The 15,490-nt window shown below is 49.6% G+C and overlaps 1 protein-coding gene and 1 pseudogene across 1 annotated transcript in view; one reads left to right on the top strand and one right to left on the bottom strand.

Annotated features, from left to right (window-relative positions):
• Window positions 1-4,582, top strand: part of LOC102849088 — a 5,448-nt pseudogene extending 866 nt beyond the window's left edge.
• INSR (insulin receptor) overlaps window positions 1-15,490 on the bottom strand; it is a 219,832-nt gene that overhangs the window by 103,015 nt on the left and 101,327 nt on the right. The window lies entirely within an intron of this gene.

Raw genomic sequence — 15,490 nt, 5'->3', positions numbered from 1 at the left:
GAAATAACAATGTTAAGGAAACTTATCTCAGTCATGCATAAATATGCAGTGATATGGCAGAAGACACCAGAGCAGATGCAGAGAGCCATTTTGTGAATGGATTGGATTATTTAATACATTACCTTACTGTGGAGGAAGGATTGTAAAAAAAAAAAATGCCTTTGAGACAGTTTCTTAGCTTTTTAATTGTTGTTTCTTTCTAGTGGTCTTTGTAAGAGTGTAGAAGCATTCCTTCTTTGATAATGTTAAATTTGTAAGTTTCAGGTGACATGTGAAACCTTTTTTAAGATTTTTCTCAAAGTTTTGAAAAGCTATTAGCCAGGATCATGGTGTAATAAGACATAACGTTTTCCTTAAAAAACTTTAAGTGCGTGTGTAGAGTTAAGAAGCTGTTGTACATTTATGATTTAATAAAATAATTCTAAAGGAAAAAAAAATGTCTGCCAAGAAGCACTTATGAACACCCTATGAAAGTATTTTCGGGAAAGCGTGTCCACCTCCCCTTGTCCCCTTGGTGGGTTACCCCTCAAATCTAGCAGACCCAGCCAGTGGGTGGACACACGGCCTTGCCAGTGACCCCAGTCTGGCAGCAGGCTCCGAGGATCCAGCTTGTCACCGCGGGCCACTCACGTCAGCAAACGCAAACAGGCACCCGTGCCAGGCAGGCCAGGCCGCGTGGGGAGGCAGCCTTGACCTGGCCCTGTCCACCAAGCCAGGCCCTCGGGGTCCCTGCTGGGTCCCCACACCCCCTCCCTGCTCCCATCACCCTCTACTAACCTCTCGCCCCTAAAAGGGAAATGAAACCAAGGTTGCTCCGGAGCCCACCGTGACTCATGGTGACCCCATGTGCTACAGATCAGAGCCGCTCCATAGGGCTTTATTAGCAGACAGACGGTCAGGCCTTTCTTCCTGGTGCTTCTGGGTGTGCTAGAACCTTGAGGTTCTAGTAGAGCACAAACTGTTAGTTTCCTAAACAAGAACCAAGCCCACTGCTGCCCAGTGGATTCCGTCTCAGGGCGAACCCTCTCCCCCTGGTCTGGTTTTGGAGACTGTAGACTTTAATGGGGGCACGCCGCCCCACCCTCCACCCAAAGGTTCACACGGACAATCTCACTGCTGCTGGCACAGAACAGACTCGAGCTGACCCTCCGACAGGTCTCCAGAGGCTGTGAATCGCCAGGGAGGAGTCTACCCATCTTTCTCTCGTGGGGCAGCTGATGGATTTGAACTGCTCGCCTTTGGGCTGGTGACACAACTCTTGACCTGCTAGGCCTCCAGAGCTCCCTGCTCAAAGAATAGCTGGTGAATTAGAACCAGTGACCTTCGGTTATCAGCCCAACACTCAACTCACTGTGCCACCAAGGTCCCACCTCCACCGACCAGGACCTCCTAGCAGGAAAGAACTGGAAAGAGTGGTGCTGGTGGAGGTGAAGTCCTGGGCACGTTCTTTCTAAAGCCCAGCCATTGCATCCTGGCAAAAGAAACCACGCTCGCCACCAAGACCTTCAAGAAACCACCCGGAAGTTTCTAGAAGCATTCCCTCACAGTAGCAGAAAAACTTAAAGGGAAAACACAAAGTGCCCAATTTCCCTCTCAGAAATCCAGATTTAATAGTCCCTTGAAGAAACCATAATTGGAGGGGGGCTGCGTGCAGCCCTCCCCAGGGCTGTGGTTAGGGAATGCAAGGCTGAGGGGAGCGGGCCTGGGTGACTCGGGGCTCAGAGCAGAGCAGGAAGGCCCGGCCAGAAGGATCAGGAGAGGCCATGAGGAAGCTGGAAGGATAAATGAAGCTGTAATGCAAATAAAACACAGTCCACCCGGCTGTGCCTCCCCGCCCTGGGGCGCACCCGGGGAGCACATTGGCAGCCCGGCCTTGGATGTGGGGAGGGATTAACATCGAACAACTATCCCCGCTTCCTGCCCCTGCACCCCCAGATAAACACCCCGTGACTGGCTCGCAGACTCCGCTTCTTGGAACTGGGCCCCAGCACAGACAGCCACCCTTGGAGATGTCACTGAGGTGGCGCCACGCGCTCCAGAGGGCTGCCAGCAGGAGCCATGGGGTAAGCCCAGCCCACACACAGACAGGCTGGAGGCTCGGATCCACACAGCGGCTCAGTGGGAGCAAGACTTGCCCCCTTGCTCCCTCAGAGATTACAAACCAAAGGTGAGGCCCACTGCTGGGAAGCCGATCTCAGTCACAGAGACCTACAGGCCAGGCTGGAACAGTCCCCGAAGGTGTCCGGGGCCCACGGAATGGCTGGTGGGTTTAAACCGCTGATCTCTTGGTCAGCAGTCCACTGCTTAAAACAGGGTGCCACCACAGCCTCGGAAGTCCTAAGGGGCAGTTCTGCTTGGTCATTTGGGGTCACCGTGAGTGGGAATCTATGTAACAGCCCCCAACAACAACTCCAAGGTTACAGACCCACTTCCCTTGCTACTCACTTTGAAATCTGAAGATCAAAGGGGTGTCTTGGCTTCCCAACAAATGCATCCCCCTAGAACTTCCTTCCCTCCTGTTCCTTCATTTCCTTGGCAATCCTCACCCCTGGCTGCCTGGCTCCCAGAGGTCCCAAAGGATGCAAAGATACAATGTAACACGGGTTCCTCAACAAATCCCCTACCCCACAAAAAAGAAACCAAAACAACACAACCACCCTTGCAAAATGAAAGATCAGATGCCCAAATAGAAATTTTGCTTTAGGAAAACAGAGTCTCACATACCCAGACACAAAACAAGAGATGTAACCTTGACCTGCAACACAGAACAAGTCTCACTACAGCTGAAAGATCCCTGGGAACTGGGGTGGGGAGTAGAGCCCTAGGACTCCCCAGAAGCATTGAAGAGGGTTTAACAGGGGCCCCAGGACAGTAGCTTTCCAGACTTTCCAGTGAGAATGGGTAGGCCAGTGAACAGAGCTGGCTCTGACGAGTCTCTGTTCTTAACCTTGCATTTCTTTCCATCCAGGGCCTTTGCACATGCTGCCGGCACTCATTTTGCACATGCACTCATTTTGCCTGGAGGCTCCTGTGGTGTGCCTCCACTCTAGAAGCTGGTTTATCATGTCTTGACAAGGGTCATGTAAGGAAAGTTTTGGTTTGTGTTCTTGGTTTTATTAATTGGTTTGTGCTACTGGTTTTATTAATGTTAGGATGAACATTCTTTAAGTGGTACAGCAATTGTTTGTCTATCTGCTGTACTGAAGTAACTTGGAGTTTCTGTGATGCTGAACACTGTGACACAGTTGTGTCAAATACCATAATAGTTACCCATCACGGACAGTGTTTGGAGGAGCTTCCAAATTGATTCAGGTTTGGGAGCAGGAGTGGCATCCACTTCCTAAACCACATGCCTCTGGAAACTTTATGAACATAGAGAAATGATGTTAATTAACAGAACAGAGTTCAGGTCTTTTGTTCACAGGGTCACTATGAGTTGTATTCGACTTGATGGCACTTAACTACACTGCTAAGTGAGGCTATTGTTATATTTTGGAGGAACATTCTTCTACTTTGTACATCACTCTTTGTCAATTTGCTGTACTGAGGTAATCTGGGTTTGCTGTGATGCTGAACCTTGTGCCACTGGGGTGTCAAATATCAGAATGGTTTCCCAATGTGGACAGTGTATGAGTGGCACTCCCAGTTGTAAAACAGGTTTGAAAGCAGGAGTGGCATCCACTTCCTAAACCACAAGCCTATGGAAACTCTATGAACTTGGAGAAATGACTAATTATGGAAAGGCATTGGGTCTTTTGTTCATAGAGTCACTATGAGTCATGCTCGACTTGATGGCAATCAACAACAACAAAAGCAATTCATTTTTCACACACATGCCGCCATCTGTCCCACAGCAGCAGCGCTGTTTACCACTCCTCTTCCCTCAAACATCAGCCTGTGAGGGGACCCAACAACTGTCCCATTTAAAAGAGCCTCCTGTCCCTCTCACTTCCCTGAACTCACTCGTGCCTATGTGGTGACAATGGTTCACATGCTCAGCTTCTAACCATAAGGACAGAGGTTTGATTCCACCCAGAGGCCCCTCACAAGAAAGGCCTGGCAATCTGCTTCTGAAAACTTAATTCCCAGGAGCACAGCTCTATGCAGATCCATGGGACGGACTCCGTGGCATCAACTGCTGACTGGTCATTTCGCTGCTGAGGACACCCCAAAACCAGCCATAAACTTATAAGCCTCACACAGCCCACGTAAATGAGACAGTCAGTATTTGGGGTCTCAGTTTTCTGAGCTTGGGTTTATGCAAAGGTTGGAATCTACGCTATCAGAGAAAGTGCCTTTTACTCTGTAATGGATCCGTGTGGGTTTGAGGATAAAAATAATGCTTGAATCACTTTACTGAGGAAAACACAGCCGGCTGGTTCTGCACCCGCCTCATCTCCCACCGCGGGTTCAGGCACCCGGCTCTGATTCAGAGAGCGAGGGCTGGGATGTTTTCCGCACGTGGGAACCGGTCCCTCAAAACAAAACCCCTGGCCGCCTCAAACACAGAGACGGCCGCTGCTTTGCCGTTCATAATAACCGAGAGCTGGAAATGACCATAGGCTGCAAGCTGGGTAAATAGGAGCGAATGCAGCCTCAGAACAAGCAGAGGCGCACAAGGACTTCCGAGAAATGATACGGGGGAGGAAAGGCGGAGGCAGAGCAGGGGACGCAGGGCTCGTGCAAACAGGGGCCAAGCAAAGCCCGGGCATCAGTGCCTATGGGCACTGACCTCTTCTCTGGGGCCACACTCTTCCTTGCAAACTTCGTTACAAATTGCTTCCACCAGTGCATGTGTTAAAAGGACAAAAGCAGCTGCCTGTGGAGCGGATTCTGACTTCATTGAACCAGAGTGTCGAAGTGCACAGGGTTTGCAAGGCTGTGACATTTGAGGAGATTACCAACCTTTCTTCCGCAGCACCCAAGTGGGCTCGAATTGCCAACTGTTTGAACTGCCAAGGATTACCTGGTCAGATCACCTAGGGATTCCTATGGTACAGATGTTGTTGTTGTTGTTGTTGTTGTTGTTGCTGCTGTGTGCCATCGACTTGGAACTGACTCACAGCTGCCCCTCCAGTGGGTTTTCAGAGGCTGCAAATTGCATGGGAGGAAAATGTTCAACTTTCTTCCCCTCAGAGCAGCTGATGCATTTGAACTGCATCCCTTTGGGTAGGCAGCACAACTCCTTACCATTAAGCCACCTATACCATCCTTGGGGGGAAGGGGAGTGAAGAGGGGCAGTCGGTGGTTCAGAGGCAGAATTCCCACCTCCCATGTGGAAAACCTGAGTTCGATTCCTGGCCAGTGCCCCGCAGGCTCGGCCACCATCCATATGTCCACAGATGTCTGTGTGTTGATAGTTTGCTACATGGGTTTCAGCAAAGCTTCCAGGCTAAGATCGGGAGGCAAGGTCAGGCAATCTAGTCCCAAGATAATAAGGCAGTGAAAAAAAAAAACAAACCTAACAACAACTCTATGGATCAAAGTGGTCCCATGGAGATGGCCTGGGAATGGGTAGTATTCTGTCCCACTGGGCATAAGGTCACATAAGGTCCCAGTCCAGGACTGGGGGGCAGTCAGCAGCAGTGACAAAGAGAGACACATCAAGGTTGATGGAGCCTGAGAATTCGAGTGATTAAGAGATGACAACAAAGCCCCCAGCCACCCAGTCGATTCTCACTCATAGGAGGCCCCAGGGGGTTTACAGAAGCACATTGCATGTCTTTCTCCCTCAGGGTGGTGAGTGTGTTTGAACCACTGATCTTATGGTTACCAGCAGTGCTCTTTAGCCACTGTGCTATCATGTTTCCACAGGTTCTTAATAATCTATGCTGCTATCAGGGAGCTCAGGTGGCCTACTGGGTTATCGTCCCAAAGACACATGGTTTGAATCCACCAGCTGCTCCGTGGGAGAAGGGTGGGCAATGTCCTCCTGTGCAATTTACTGCCTCTGAAAACTGCCACTGGAGGGTCAGCTATGGGTCGCTTCTGACTCGACGGTACCCAACAACGTGCTGCCATCATTTGTTTCACTGCAAAAGAGAAAAACCGAAAGAACACAGGGTGCCTCCTCTTCAAAACAGCTCAGCCTAAGGAATCCAATCCACCAGAAATGGGCACATCTGGGAGCTGGGCGAAACCAGACAACTCTGACCTGAGTTACTAGACTCTCCCTGAAGGGACCAGGGCAAGCCAGGGGCAGTGTCAGCCTCAGCTGAACTAGCCAATGAGGGCCCACAATACTAAGTCATAGTTGTTGTTGTTGTGGTAGTGGTTGTTATGTGCTATCAAGTCACTTGCGACTCATAGCAACCCTATGTACAACAGCCCTAAACTCTGCTCTGTCCTGTGCCAATTGCACTGTCTCTGATACACCCATCCTGATTACCCCAGTCACTGAATCAATCCACCTCCTAGAGGGTCTTCCCCTCCTGCGCTGTCCCTCCACCCTCCCAAGCATGATGTCCTTCTCCAAGGACCGGTCCCTCCTTACAACATGTCCAAAGTATGTCAGGCGAAGCCTCAGACTCCTTGCCTCCAAGGAGCCACCTGGATTAACCCTCTCCAGGATGAACCTGTTTGTTTTCTTAGCAGTCCATGGTACCCTCAATACTCTTCTCCAGCACCACAGCTCAAAGGCATCAGTTCTCCTTCTATCCTCCCTAGTCATTGTCTAACTCTCTGATGCATGACAGCTGACTGCAAAGGCCTGTATCAGATGCACCTTAGTCTCTAGAGAGATACCATTGCTCTTCAGTACTTTGGAGAGATCTCTAACAGCAGACTTTCCCATCGCAATATGTCTTTTAATTTCCTGGCTGCTATTGCCAAGAGTGTTGACTGTGGAGCCAAGCAAACTGAAGCTGTGAACAATTTCAATCTCTTCACCATCCATCCTGATGCTGCCAATTGGTCCAGTGGTGAGAATCTTTGTCTTCTTGACATTGAGCCTCAATCCATATTGAGTCACAGAGAGAACTAATATTTCCATATGCTATTTTTTAAAAATGAAAAAAAAATATTAATGCCATAAAAGGTCTCTGATAAACAAAACATGCAAATTTAAATAAATGACAAGATCTGGCCAGGCTGGCAGCACGCACCAACGATGCTGTGTGTTGGGTGCCACGGCGACCCTGTGTGACAGCAGGGGTCTCCTTGGCTGTAATGTATATGGAAGCAGATTGCCAGGCCTTTCTTCCACTGACGGCTGATCTTTCAGTTAGCAGTTGTGTGCTTACCCACTGCAGTGCCGGGCTGCCTTAGGGCCAAGACTGTGGCTGTAGTTGTTGTGGGCAGATGCACTGGTACCCTCACATAGCAGATGGAAACCCTGCTCAGCCCTGCTCCATCGTCACCCTCTGCTCAGTACTGTGGTCACCATGGCTGACCAGCTCAGAAACAGACACAGATTCAGCCGATATCTTCCCTGGAATTTTGTTTCTCATGGGCTTCTTTCTCCTGCCCCCTCATTCTGATTTTTTTAAAAACATGGCATGAACACACTATTTGCCTCGATGACTCAGGTTTTGACGGTTTGTTTGTTTATTTTGCCACCTTCCAAATGGTGTGTTCCCAGCAGTGACATGGCCATCTTGGCCAAAGTGCTCTTGATGAAAGTGGAAAAGCCTGCCAGCTCCTGGGGGCCGCTGTGTTACGGAGCAGAGTTCAGAGTTCCTGGGTTTTCTTGTGTGATTGTTCACAGAAGCTGATCACCAGCCCTTTCTGCTATATCACTGCTGGGCAGATTCAAACCATCAGCCTTCCATTTATGTTACAGTGAAGTAGGAGCTGTTTGCACCACCCAGGGCCCCCGCAGGCATTTCTGGAAATGGGGACCCAACTGTTTATTTTGTTAGTTTCGTCCCTTCCGTTTGTTTTCCAGGGGGCCCCCCCGAGCTGAAATTTTTTTCCTCTGCCCTCTGCATTCTTCCAAAGCCAGTCTTTGAAAGGACGGACATTCCATGGCATTTTCTCAATGGCCTGGGGCTTCAGGCCAGGTAAGTTCCGGATATTATTATTGTTAACAAATTAAATTGACTTACAACAAAAAGTGAGCACACAGCCCAGTGACCCTTGAGAACCAAAACATGCGCAAGCACGCTCGCTGGGGAGGCCAGGCAGGCCAGGGAGGCCGGGGAGGCCGGGGAGGCCAGGGAGGCTAGGGAGGCCGGGGAGCCCGGAGAGGCTGAGGAGGCCGGGGAGCCCGGAGAGGCCAGGAAGGTCGAGGAGGCCAGGGAGGCTGGGCAGTCCGGGGAGGCCAGGGAGGCCAGGGAGGCCGGGGAGGCCGGGGAGGCCGGGGAGGCCAGGGAGGCTGGGGAAGCCGGGAAGGCTAAGGAGGCCAGGGAGGCTGGGCAGTCCGGGGAGGCCGGGGAGGCCAGGAAGGCTGGGGAGGGAGGCCGGGGAGGCCTGGCAGGCTGGGGAGGCCAGGGAGGCTGGGAAGTCCGGGGAGGCTGGGGAGGCCTGGAAGGCTGAGGAGGGAGGCCGGGGAGGCCTGGCAGGCTGGGGAGGCCAGGGAGGCTGGGAAGTCCGGGGAGGCTGGGGAGGCCTGGAAGGCTGAGGAGGCCAGGGAGGCTGGGCAGTCCGGGGAGGCCGGGGAGGCCAGGGAGGCTGGGGAGGCTGCTCAGGCAGCACCTTCCAGCCAGCGGTGGTGATGCGGACTCAGGAGCGCCTCCAGCGGTGCAGTCAGGAACAACACACAGGGCTCACAGGGTGGCCGGAGGGGCGAGAGGCCACATGTCCATCCACTGCCAAACCAAGGCGCCCCACAAGGAATTATTAGTGTGTCTGAGGTGGGGGCAGAAGACAGGGCTGGCTCACCCTTGTACCTTCGCCAGTTCTACACCTGTGACTCTGGGGATGCCTTCCCATGTACCTAACTCAGACCAGTTCAGACCTGATGCTGTCATTCGCTGTCATCACATCGACTCCATGAGCAGAAAAAACAAAATACTCCCAGTCCCACACAACCAACTTCAGATTGGATTACTGTGATCTAGACGGTTTCCATGGGCTGATTTTGGGGGATTGATCATCAGGCCTTTCTTTTTTTTTTTTTTTTTTTTAGTTGTATTATTTTACATGTACCATCAAATCAGATCTGAATGGTACAGGAGGAGTCTGCCCCCTCCTTCTCCAGCAGAGCATCTGGTGGATTTGAATCGTGTGCCTCTGGGATTGCAGTGCAGCATCTTGCCACTAGGCTACCAGAGCTCCCTTCAGGCCTTTCTTCTGAGCTTCTCTTAATCTGTAGGCTCTCCTGAAACTCATTATCCACAAGCCACACACACACACCCCCAATACCAGTGTACTCCTGCACTGGGCAGGAATTCCTCATGGAAGGTAGGAGGTATGCCACCTTGCCCATATAGTTCAAAACTCAAACTATTGGCCATCAAGTTGAAAGCAACTCATGGGACCCTCCATTGGGATTCCCTACTGCAGAACCGCTGGTGGATTCGAACCCCCAGAGACGCTTGGCCTTTGGTCCAGCAACACCACTCCTTATGGACTGTGCTACCAGGGCTCTCTCTGCCCGCCGCAGTGTCCACATCCTTATCTTACAAAAAAGGCACCTCAGTAACTCACTCAGGGTCACACCTCAAGGATGTGGCGAGCGGCTGGATAGTGCTGGGGCTGAGCCCACAGCTCACCTCTGGATGGTCCCACTGTGGCCTCTGAACGCGGGCTTCTGAATGCTTATCTCTGCCAACACCTCTGCTTTCCAGTAAGCCCCTCCATTAAGCCAAGTAAACCGAGGTGGGATCTCGGGCTGTGGTCCCTCTGTCCATGACCATAGGGACACACAGAAATGCTGCTGATGGCAGGCCTTCCCTCTCTGGCCACTGCTCTACGGTCAACATCTGGCTCAAAAGACACACAAAGGGCAAGAAGGGTTTCCCAGGCTGGGGTCTATAGGAGCTGTGGTGTCCAGCTGTTTAGAATCAGGTCAGAGTTCAATGCCAGTTCAGTGTCTGATGTCACATCTCAAGTGAAGTCAGGCTGCGACATCCTGGAATCCCCTCTTCTGAATGAGAAATTCCTTTTCCGAAGGATTGGCATGAAGTGGGTCCCTATGAGGCGGAGGTTAAAGATGTCCCAAACATCCACTGTTGCAAACTGCTGGGCAACTCCCTGAGGTCCAACACTAACCATCCCTCCCGCCCATCCTGGGTTCCACATCTGGGGCAGTGTCTCCCAGAACCCATGGCCACACCAAATCCCAAGCCCCAGCACCGCCATCAAGCCGACGCTCCTCAGGTTTCCAAGGCCATGGTGATCTTTTACAGAAGACTGTGTATTATTCTCCCTCACAGCAGTGAGTGGATTCAAACCACCAGCCTTTCAGTTTGCATCCCACACACATTACATTCCAACACATGATGGCACCAGAGCTCCTTACGACCATGGCTCACTCACAGCCTTCATATCTGAACCGACTGTAAATTGCACCGGCCCATCTTTCTCCCAAAAGGACTGGCCCCTTCTGACAACACTTTCCAAGTATGTGAGATGATGTTTCACTATCTCCGCCTTTAAGGAGCACCCTGGTTGCCCTTCCTCCAAAACAGATTTGTCTATTCTCTCCATGGCAGCCCATGGAATATTCAGTAGTCGTCGTCAGCACCACAACCCAAAGGCATGGTCCTTCTGTCATCTTTATTCACCATCCAACTTTCAGACGCACAGCAAGCACCTGAAAATGCCATGGCTTCATTCACACCCAGGTTTATCACGGCTTTGTTCACAAGAGCAAAGAGCTGAAAACAACCCAAGTGCCCACCAACAAACGAATGGACAGAGCAGCTCTGGTATATTCACACAACAGAATACTACACTGCTTTAAAAAACAAGGAACTCATGAAATATTATACAAAATGGGTGACCCTGGAGGACATTATGCTGAGTGAAATATCTCAGTCACAAAAGGACAAATACTGCATAGTGCCACTATTGTAAAATGGGACAGACATCGGTGTTGAGGGAAGACTGAGAAAGATGGGATAAATTATGTATACTGCATTGAAACAGATGAGGGATAGAACTGTTTAAAAGGGATATATGATTAGGTATTATTATGCTGGCCCACTGACTGGAAAAGATCGATATTTGTTCCCATTCCAAAGAAAGGTGACCCAACAGAGTGTGGAAATTATCGAACAATATCATTAATACCACATACAAGCAAGATTCTGCTGGAAATTATCCAAAAACGTTTGGAACAATATGTCAACAGAGAACTGCCAGATGTGCAGGCCGGATTTAGAAGAGGTCATGGTACTAGGGATATTATAGCTAATGTTAGATGGATCTTGGCAGAAAGCAAAGATTACCAGAAGAATGTCTATCTGTGCTTCATTGATTATGCAAAGGCTTTTGACTGTGTGGATCACACGAAGCTATAGCTGACTCTGAGAAGAATGGGAACCACAGAACATTTGATTATGCTAATGCGAAAATTATACTTGGACCAAGAGGCAGTTGTCAGAACAGAGCAAGGAGACACTACATGGTTCAAAATCAAGAAGGGGGTTCCTCAGGGATGTATTCTGTCTCCATACCTTTTCAATCTGTATGCAGAACAGATCATCCGAGACGTTGGGCTATACAAAGAGGAATGTGGCATCAGGATTGGTGGAAGAATCAACAACAACCTGCGTTATGAAGATGACACAACCCTGCTTGCTGAAACTGAAGAGGACCGGAAGCGCTTGCTGCAGAAGATCAAGGACTACAGCCTCCTATTTGGACTGAAGTTAAATGTCAAGAAAACAAAGATTCTCACCACTGGGCCAATTGGCAGCATCAGTATGGATGGTGAAGAGATTGAGATAGTTAACAGTTTTAATTTACTTGGCTCCACAGTCAACACTCTCGGTAACAGCAGCCAGGAAATCAAGAGACGAATTGCATTGAGAAAGTCAGCTGTGAGGGACCTCTCAAGAGTATTGAAGAGCAACGACATCAGACTGGAGACTAAGGTGCACCTGATCCAGGCTATAGCCTTTGCAATTACGTGCTATGCATCGGAGAGTTGGACAGTGAATAGGGTTGATAGAAAGAGAATTGATGCCTTTGAGCTGTGGTGCTGGAGACGAGTGTTGAATATACCATGGACTGCTAGGAGAACATACAGGTTTGTCCTGGAAAGGGTGAAGCTGGAAGACTCTTTGGAGTCAAAGATTCTGAAGCTTCGTCTGACATATTTTGGGCATGTTGCAAGGAGGGACTGGTCCTTGGAGAGGGACATCATGTTAGGCAGAGTAGAGGGGCGGCGAAGGAGAGGAAAACCTTCGATGAGATGGATCGATTCTGTGACTGGAGTGGTGGGAATAAGTGCGTTTGAGATGGCTAGGTTGGCACAGGATAGAAGAGCGTATAGAGCTCTTGTACATAGGGTCGCTATGAGTCGCAAGTGACTCAATGGCAAATAACATTATTATCATGACAGGAGTCCAGAACGAAGGCTGCACAGTGCAGTGAACTAAGGGGGGAGGGATTATAAAACAATGAAATATTTTTCTTTTCTTTTAATTTTCAAAGGGAAGAGCGAACTGGGGTGGGGGGAGGTTGGGCAGGGAGAAAAGTGCAACAATGAATGAATGGAACTCCAAAGTCTCTGTACACTTTCATTAAAATTAATAATAATTTAAAAAATAAATAAAAATGCCATGGCTTCAATCAGGTTCACCTTAGTCTTTAAATTGACCTCCTTTCTCTTCAGCACTCTAAAGAGGTCCTGGACAGCAGATCTCCCTAGTGCAATACAGCTGTTGATGTCTTCACAGCTGCTACCATGGGTGCTGGTGGTGGATGCAGATAAAATGAAATTGTTGACAGTCTCATTCTTTTATCCATTTATCATAACGTTGCCTACTGGCCCAGTGGTAAGGATCTCTGTTTTCTTGATGGTGAGATGTGATCCATGTTGAAGGGTGGCATTTTTCATCTTTTTCTGGCAATGCTACAAATCACAATGGGGGCAGTGGGGGCCCAACTGTAGAACGTCCACCATCCACTCATGAGACTTGGGGTTGGTTCCCGGGCAGTGGCACTCATACCTCGCAGCCATCTGTCAGCAAAAGCTTGAGTGCTGTCTTGCTGAGAAGCTTTGACTGGAGCTTCTAGGCTGACACAGACTAGGAAGAAAGGCCTGGGGTGGGTTTTCAAAATGAGACAGTGAAAACCTTAGGGACTGCAGCGGTCAGCCCCGCAGCTGAGGTGGCATCGGGCTGATAAGCATTCTGTTCAGTTGTGCATGGGACCACCAGGAGCGCAGGCTGGCCTGATGCCAGCTCACGGCAACAGGTCTACAAGGACATATTATTCTAAACAGGAGTGGCATCCACTTCCTAAACAACCTGCTTCTGCAAACTCTATGAACTTTGAGAAATGGCGATAGTTATAGAAAGGCTTCAGGCCTTTTGTCCACAGGGCCGCTATGAGTCGTGCTTGACAACAACAACAGAAGAATCAAGGTCTGATAACTGCCACAACAGGAGTGGACCTTGAAAACATACTGAGCAAAAGAAGCCAGATGCCAAGAGAGCTCTGGTGGCTTAGTGGCAAAGAAGCCGCAACTGTAATCCCAGAGGTGCGTAGTTCAAATCCACCAGATGCTCTGATGGAGAAGGAGGGGCAGTCTCCTCGTGTGCCAGTCAGATCCGATTCAATGGTACACAATAAGAAAAGAAAAATGATGAGAGAGAGAGAGAGATGACAGATAAATAGATGACAGATAGGAGAGAGAGAGAGAGAGAGAAAAGCCAGGTGCCAAAGGCCACACGGCGTCCAGTTCCATTCACATGACAGGTCCAGAACAGCAACTCCACAGACAGACAGCAGAGTGCTGGTTACTAAGGAATGGGGAGGGGAAGCTGGGAACGAGGGTGAACGGGTGTGTTCATCACCCTTTGTGTGATAAACACATCCTAGAAGTACAGACAGAGGGGGAGGTCACACAGCTCACATGTACTAAACACCACTGACTCACACATTGTAAAGTGGGTGGTTTTTATGTGATAGGTATTATGCCTCAGTTTTCAAAGAAAGTCTCTTCACAGTCACAGTTATGTTTGACGAGACAATATTGTTAGGAGATGCGGTCAAGTCCACTACAGGTCATTAATGACCCTATAAACAACGGCAGGAGAAGGATGGGTAATCTCCTCCTGTGTGCCATTTGTTGCCTCTGAAAATCTGCTGAAGGATCAGCTGCGAGTCACTTCCAACTTGACAATGCACAATAACAACTCTGAACAGCAGGTCTGAGCCCTGCCCTCTCCCATGCCGCCCTCATCATCTCGGACACGCTGGAGACCGTTGCTACAGTCACTGAGTCAGGCCATCTCACCAAGGTTCCTCCTCTCTTCCTCTGACCTCTGCCTTTCCCAGCAGGTGCCTTTTTTCCAAAGACTAGCCCCTCCTGACAACATGCCCAAAATACGTGAGATGAAGCTGCCCCATCCTTGTTTAATGAACATGTACAGAGATTTTGGATTACCATTCATTCATTGTTGCATTTTTCTCCCTGCCCCCCACCTCCGCCCCAGTTCGCTCTTCTCTTTAAAAAGAAGAATTCCTTCATTGATATACAATCCCCCCACCCCCACCCCAGCTACACTCCACTATTCAACCTTCATTCTGGACTCTTGTCATAACCATAATACTCAATGATAACATCACTTTTAAACAGTTCTCTCCCTCATCTGTTTCAATGCAGTATACATAATTTATCCAGTTTTTCTCAGTCTCATCCCAACCCTGATGTCAGTCCTGTTCTACAACAGTGGCACTACGCAGTATTTGTCCTTTTGTGACTGAGATATTTCACTCAGCATAATGTCCTCCAGGGTTACCCATTTTGAATAATATTGCAGGAGTTCCTTGTTTTTCAATGCAGCGTAGCCCCATCCTTGTTGATTCTAAGGTGCACCACGGTCACACAGGACACGCGCACAGAGATGGAAGGGAACTTCATCTGCTGTCCCTCCTGTCCTGGAAGGGATGTACAGTCATACTCTGCACGGTGCGAGAAAGATACAAGCGATGGCTTGCAGGAAGCAAGAAAACGTGACGGGGAGGGAGGATGCAGAAGTGCAGGCAGTCAAAGACTGCATTGCTATGAAGTATCCAGAAAAGGCAAGTCTATCACAAGCCCCAATAGGACAATGGTTAAGCGCTTGGTTGTCAACAGGAAGGTCAGTGGTTTGAACCTCCCCAGAGATGTGGAAAGACAGGCCACCTGATCCTGATAAGAGTACAGTCTCAGACACCTCACAGGCCAGTTCCCCTCTGTCACACAGAGTCCCTGGTGGTTGGAATTGGATGCTACAGCAATTAACAGCAGAGACAGGTGTGTATTTGTGGTCACCAGGGACAATGGGGGTGGGGGGCTCCAAGCTGAGGGGACACTGAATTTCCATGAAGGGTGATTAGAAAACGTGTTTGATGTTGACAAGTGAACAACACAATAAACAACCTCGTGAAG

Source organism: Elephantulus edwardii, unplaced genomic scaffold (genome assembly GCF_000299155.1).
Source record: "Elephantulus edwardii isolate Elephantulus edwardi_28Jun2011 unplaced genomic scaffold, EleEdw1.0 scaffold00438, whole genome shotgun sequence".
Classification (NCBI taxonomy): Eukaryota; Metazoa; Chordata; class Mammalia; order Macroscelidea; family Macroscelididae; genus Elephantulus; species Elephantulus edwardii.
The sequence above is the reverse complement of the archived record's forward strand: the minus strand, read 5'-3'. Positions and strand labels throughout refer to the sequence as shown.